Source organism: Pteropus vampyrus, unplaced genomic scaffold (assembly GCF_000151845.1).
Source record: "Pteropus vampyrus isolate Shadow unplaced genomic scaffold, Pvam_2.0 Scaffold25, whole genome shotgun sequence".
Lineage (NCBI taxonomy): Eukaryota > Metazoa > Chordata > Mammalia > Chiroptera > Pteropodidae > Pteropus > Pteropus vampyrus.
In genome coordinates this window covers 1,944,110-1,949,952 of record NW_011888806.1, presented here as the reverse complement: position 1 = coordinate 1,949,952, position 5,843 = coordinate 1,944,110, and the positions used below count along the sequence as shown (strand labels likewise).

The 5,843-nt window shown below is 32.3% G+C and overlaps 1 pseudogene; it reads left to right on the top strand.

Annotated features, from left to right (window-relative positions):
- The first annotated feature begins 5,169 nt into the window (after positions 1-5,169).
- On the top strand, positions 5,170-5,288 carry LOC111737270 (annotated as a pseudogene).
- The last annotated feature ends 555 nt before the right edge of the window (positions 5,289-5,843 follow it).

Below are 5,843 nucleotides of genomic sequence, written 5' to 3'. Positions count from 1 at the left end.
ACATTTACTTTAAAATTATCTGTATGTTTTTCTCACTATACCAAGAATATTAAGTTAAAGGAACACTTGGCATAAACCTAGTCAGTGATTTCTAGCTAATTTAGTTTCCACTCTTGATTTGAATAGTTTCTAGATTATGTATGGAATATATAACTTGTCACCAGGAAGCAATCTTGAGGGTCCTGTAAGTACAAAGGAATAAATGTTATTGTGATTCTGATGACTCCATAAGCACTGGAAATTTGCTGCCATTGTAGCACTTTACATATATGTAGAGATTTGAGCAATAATTATATTATCACACATATATTTGCAATCAGAAAAAAGATAAAATTTAATTAATTTCACAAAATAATAGTTTTACATTTTCCAAAATTTTCGATTTTGTTAAGTATATAAGCAGTTATGTAACAAAACATGAATAACAACTGATTATATTTATGACAATATGATTAAACAAATAAAATACTTTAAAATATTTCTAAAATAGAACTTTTGAAATTAACTGATAAAAAAGGAATACACATAGTTAAAATATAAAACTATTAAATAAATAATGGTTTTAACTTATTAAAATAAAAGAAAAATAAATGACTGGTGCATTGTTGATGCAATTAACATATAAAATATGATTAGTGGTGCTTTGCCTATGTCTAGCTGAAAACCTTCAAATAATTTTAAAAGTCAAAGAAAAACAGTAATTGGTTTCTGAGAAAAGGGAGAGAATTAGCAAAATATCTGAACATATTAAGAAAATTACTAGGAATGGCACTTCCAGCCATGATGTAGTAATACGAATCTGATTTATGCTCCTGCCTTAAGCAATTAGAAAACTGGACAAAATACATGAAACGAGTTGTCAGCCATTAGGCTAGTGCTAACTCACAAAAGTAATGTGTGAGAAAAGAAAAAGAAAAAGAAACTAGATGAACACTAAAATGACTTCATATTACAGAGTGAAGCCACAGTGCAGAGAGGAACAATCCAGAGTCAAGTAGTCCAGGTAGGTTGAGAAGACAAACCAGAGTGTCCAGAGAATACAAAGTGGCTAGGATTTGTGAGACAAAATACTGAAGATTATTCTTTTCTGTGAGAGATCGCTTCAAGATTTAGCTAAAGGAAAATTTGTAAATTTGAAGAACTAGTAATAAAAACTATTCCAAATAAAGTAGAAGGAAAAATGACTGAATGAAGGGAATACAACATCAGTGAGCTTTGAGACAGTTTCAGATGGAATAATATAAATGCTGTTGGAGTACCAAAAAAAGTGATCACTTAAAAAAAAAAAAAGTGATACACAAAGAGCATGAAATAGGGAAAAAATGTTAAATATGACTTTAAGACAAATTTTTAAATTTTCTCTGTGAAAGTTACTTATAAAAATGAAAAAACAAGGAACATACTGAGAAAAGATTTGAAAAACTTACATAAGATAAAGAACTTGTATTCAAAATATATAGAAGGACAAAGCTTGAAGTAGGAGTCATTAGGTTTAGAAAGCTATGGAACTAATCAGGCAAGGTGGTTGGCTAACATTAGACAGGCGAATTTTTGATAGAACCATATTCTAGACTAAGCCATTCTTCTATTTCTACACCTTAGTGAGATTCTTTCCCTCTCTCTTTAGGAGAGATCTTGCTCCTGGCTTCATCCTCTATAGGATAGTCTTGTTGGTACTGCAAAAGTACCAACAAGTACTTTTAATGCCATTGCTCAGCTGATCCTGTCTCATTTCCATGTGATGGGTTTTGGGAACGTAGCCCCCTGGTTAGTCCTGTCCTCCAATCCTGCCTCTTCCTCATAGCTCCCAAACTATAACACTTGTGGAAATTATTAAAGACAAATCAAATGAGAACAGATAGAGACTGCTTATTCAGAACTTGCTATAAAGAAGGAATCAGCCACTATCACTTGAACTTGGCAGAAACTTAAATGACAAATAGTGAAGTGGAAAAGCCTTGTAGTAAAAAAGGAAGGTTTCAGATATGCTTTAACTGGAGTTTTATGGCATAGGAAGCAGGTCATCTTATGTGACTGGTTTGGGAAAATACTTAGCTGGTTCTGAGTTGGAAATGGGTGCAAAAAAATAGGGAAGCCAGCAGTCATTGAGTAAGTCCTGAGCTGATGCTACAGAGGTTGGGGGATGAGGGTTTTATTGTCATAGACGGTGTGGCTACTGTGTGTTTGTATATTCAATTTCTCACACAAAAGACTTTTAACCTTTGGACGACTTCTTGGAAACTCAGAGTAATTTTCTTAAAGTTTTGTTACCAGATGGTTAGTCAATTGAGAAATTACTGTATTGCAATCCAACAGCTGCCTCTGGGCAGATGCATAACTTACTGAATAAGAGACAAAAAAAAAAAAAAAAAAGGAGTGTTGTAAATATATTGAAAATTGTCTGTGGGAATATAATTTATCTTATTTTTTAAGAAAGATTTTTAATGTGCATATGTTTCTAAGTTTAAAATTCACTTGAATTCATTTCATTGAGGTAGGAAAAAACTAACCTGAGATAAAACTCTAGTTTCACTTGTGTGAGAAGTAAGAGAGGACCACCTTTTAAAATAATGTGCCTCAAAATTTTTAGAGAATGCAGACATAGATATTTGAGATATCTTATTCTAGATTTAAGAAGTTAAAAAATATAATTTAAAGGAAAAGTAGAAATATTATGAACAAAGTATGATCATAGACTAGATATAGATGACCTAGAAAATATTTGTGTTATACAAAATTTCAAAATGTCAATGTTTTGAAAAGAAATTAGGAAACCATGAGTGTTTCAAAATGATGTAACTAATAAGAATTAGCAAACTTCTACTGACAAGGAACTTAAAAGATGGTTTATTAAAATGTTATGAGTTAAATTTAAATAATAGTCAAAAAAGTTGACTGTTATTTGGCAGATGGATGATTTTTAATTCATACAGATCAGGTTTAGTCCAGAGTCTGTCATATCTTCGATACTTGAGCTTCAGTTTTTCAATTTTCTCTAAGCTTCAATTTTCACACATCTAAAAATGATATGATGATGACTATCTTACAATTCTAGATTTCAATGAGATAATACATGGAAAAACATCTAACATAATGCCTGTGGTATTTGTATTTCTCCCCTGAATATCTCTCAGATGTGTTTATTTCCCCATTTCTCTATATTTCCCTCACAACCCCACAGTGCCAACCAGCTCTCCTTAGCCTAGACCATTGCAATAGCCATAATCTCATCTTCCTTACTTCAATTTCTTCTCCAAAATGGTTCTTTTAAAGAATTTACATCCAATTTTATCACTATTCTGCTTAATTTCCTTAATATTGTCCTTAGGATAAAGCCTAAAGCTATTAACAAAGCCTGGAAGGTCTTGCATGATCTAGCCCACACCACATTTTCTAGTTTTTTATGCTCCAGTGATAACTGAATTCTTTCTTCAAAGGTGTTTCATTCTTTTCTATCTCAAAGTATGTACACTTGTTATTCCTAAGATCTGAATATTGTTTTTCCTTCTAACTGTTGCTCAACTTTTAAAGTTAGACTTATTTGCTATTTCTTCAAAGAGCTTTCAAGACTCTTCAGAACAGTATTAATGTCCCTACTATATTTTTACATAATATCCTAACTTCACAAAATTGATCATACTCCTGACCATCATTCAGTTGGCTTCCCTTTCCTCACTTCCCTATCATGCCAGATAACAACAAAAGCAGCTCATTTTTGCTAACAATGAAAATTGAAATTTTTAATCATCTACATATTAAGTTGTATTATTTTTTAAAAAACTACATGCAACTAGAAAAATCTAAGTAGCCAATGACTTAACTTTCTGTACATTTCTCTTTAAAGATCAAATAAGACAACTTAAAGTAAGTCTCTGTGTGTGTGTGTGCGCGCATATGTGTGTGTTTACTCTCTGATCATAACATGAAAATAGCCTGCTAAAATATTTCACTTTAAAGAACCACAGAACAGACATTGGAAGAATGAAATGAATTCTCATTTTTCAGACTTTTGCATAATTGCCTTTGGAATCATTGACAGCAGCAATATCTTTCATTTCTCCTATCTAAGAGCAAAACACCATTTCTCAGTAAAAAAGCCTTCAGAGAACTCATATGTCTAAGTATATTTGATAGATAAATGAATAACATCAAAACTAATGCTCTGCTTAATGGATGTACAACTTTTCTAGCATCCATTCATTTGTATGTGAATACACCATAAGGGTAGGTGGTCTTCCAGTCAATTATACTTCAGCTGAGCATGACATGAGGAGTACACAAAAAATCAACCTCCTTGAGGAAGGAGTAATGGAGAACAACAGGACAGATAATCATGAGGGATTAGAACACTGCCTCATAAATCTGCAGCAATGCTGACAAGATTTCAACTTTGAGAATGACAAACCTTTCCTCTTACTCATGCTGTGGGGAGAAAGATAGTATGCTAATGGACTCATTCTGCCAAAGCCATCATCTAACCAATACACAATTTTCAAAAGAAATATTTCTACATTGCTTTATATTCATCTACAAAATGATAGTGTTTTGGTCTTAATTCACACTATTCTCATGGGATTTGAATAAATTAATACAGTTTTAGCTAAAAGTTTGCAGAAATTGCTAATACTATACTAGAAAATCACTTTACTTTTATAAATGCTTAGTCACAATTAGGATAAGTCTTCAGCTCAGGGAAAACATCAATATAATTGTAGCTCAAAGTACATATGCAAATCACTGGATTTGTAATCAGAATATATGTTGGTTAACTAACTGCAAGCAGTTAAAAATCTAATCCTGAATTCGAGCTTATGAAGTAAGGAAAATTTGACAAGGAGCCAGTGTTTTCCAGACCATGCTATTATTTATGCATCTTATCTTATTAATTTATACAACTGTGATAACAATTAGCCAGTCGTTCACCAGTTTTGATTAACAGTGTATTAAATGTCAATGGGGGAAAAAAAAACCCGGAGTCAAACAATATAATTGTAATTTTTAAAAGTACTCATATGTTTCACACTCTGTCTTTTGAAAAGGTACTAAGCAAAATTAAGACATTAAGAATGATTTAATTTTAACACTTTGATTGAACAACAGAATTCAAACTTTTAGTTATTTAAAAACATAGTATCTAATCACAAATCATTCATACAGAATTGAACATAAGTCTACGGCCATGCCACTCTGAACAAGCCCAATCTCATCTGATCTCAGAAGCTAAGCAAGGTCGGGCCTGGTTAGTACTTGGATGGGAGACCACCTAGGAAGACGGGGTGCTGTAGGCGTAAAAAATAAGGGATTGTAAGCTGACAAAGTCCTTGCAATCTGTGCGGTCAACCAAGGGTTGCCTCGCCTAAAAAAATAAAAAATAAAAAGAATTGAACATAAAACCTATGGAGACAGAAAATAGACGTGGTAATGTAGTTCTGGAGGTGAGAATAAGGACTGACTATAAATGGGCACAAGACTTCTTTTCTGGAGTGTTGGAAATGCTTACAAACAGATATTGGTGATGTTTGCACAACTCTGTTAAAGTACAAAAAAAATCACTGAATTGTACACTTAAAACAAGTAAATTATATTTCAATGAAGCTATTAAAAAATTAGAGCATTTTAACAAAGGCATCTTGTCTTATAAAAAGGTTTGTGGATGTTGAGCTCTCCTAACAGCATGCATTACTTTTCAATCTCATGACTGATGGAGATTTTCTCTGACTCTGCAAGGATAGGTAGGTTAATAGCCGATTTAGATGAGAACCGTTATTCTTCAGTACACCTGAAGAACAGTACGTAATATTTTTTCAAATACATTATTTTAAAAAAAATATTGAAAAGATTTT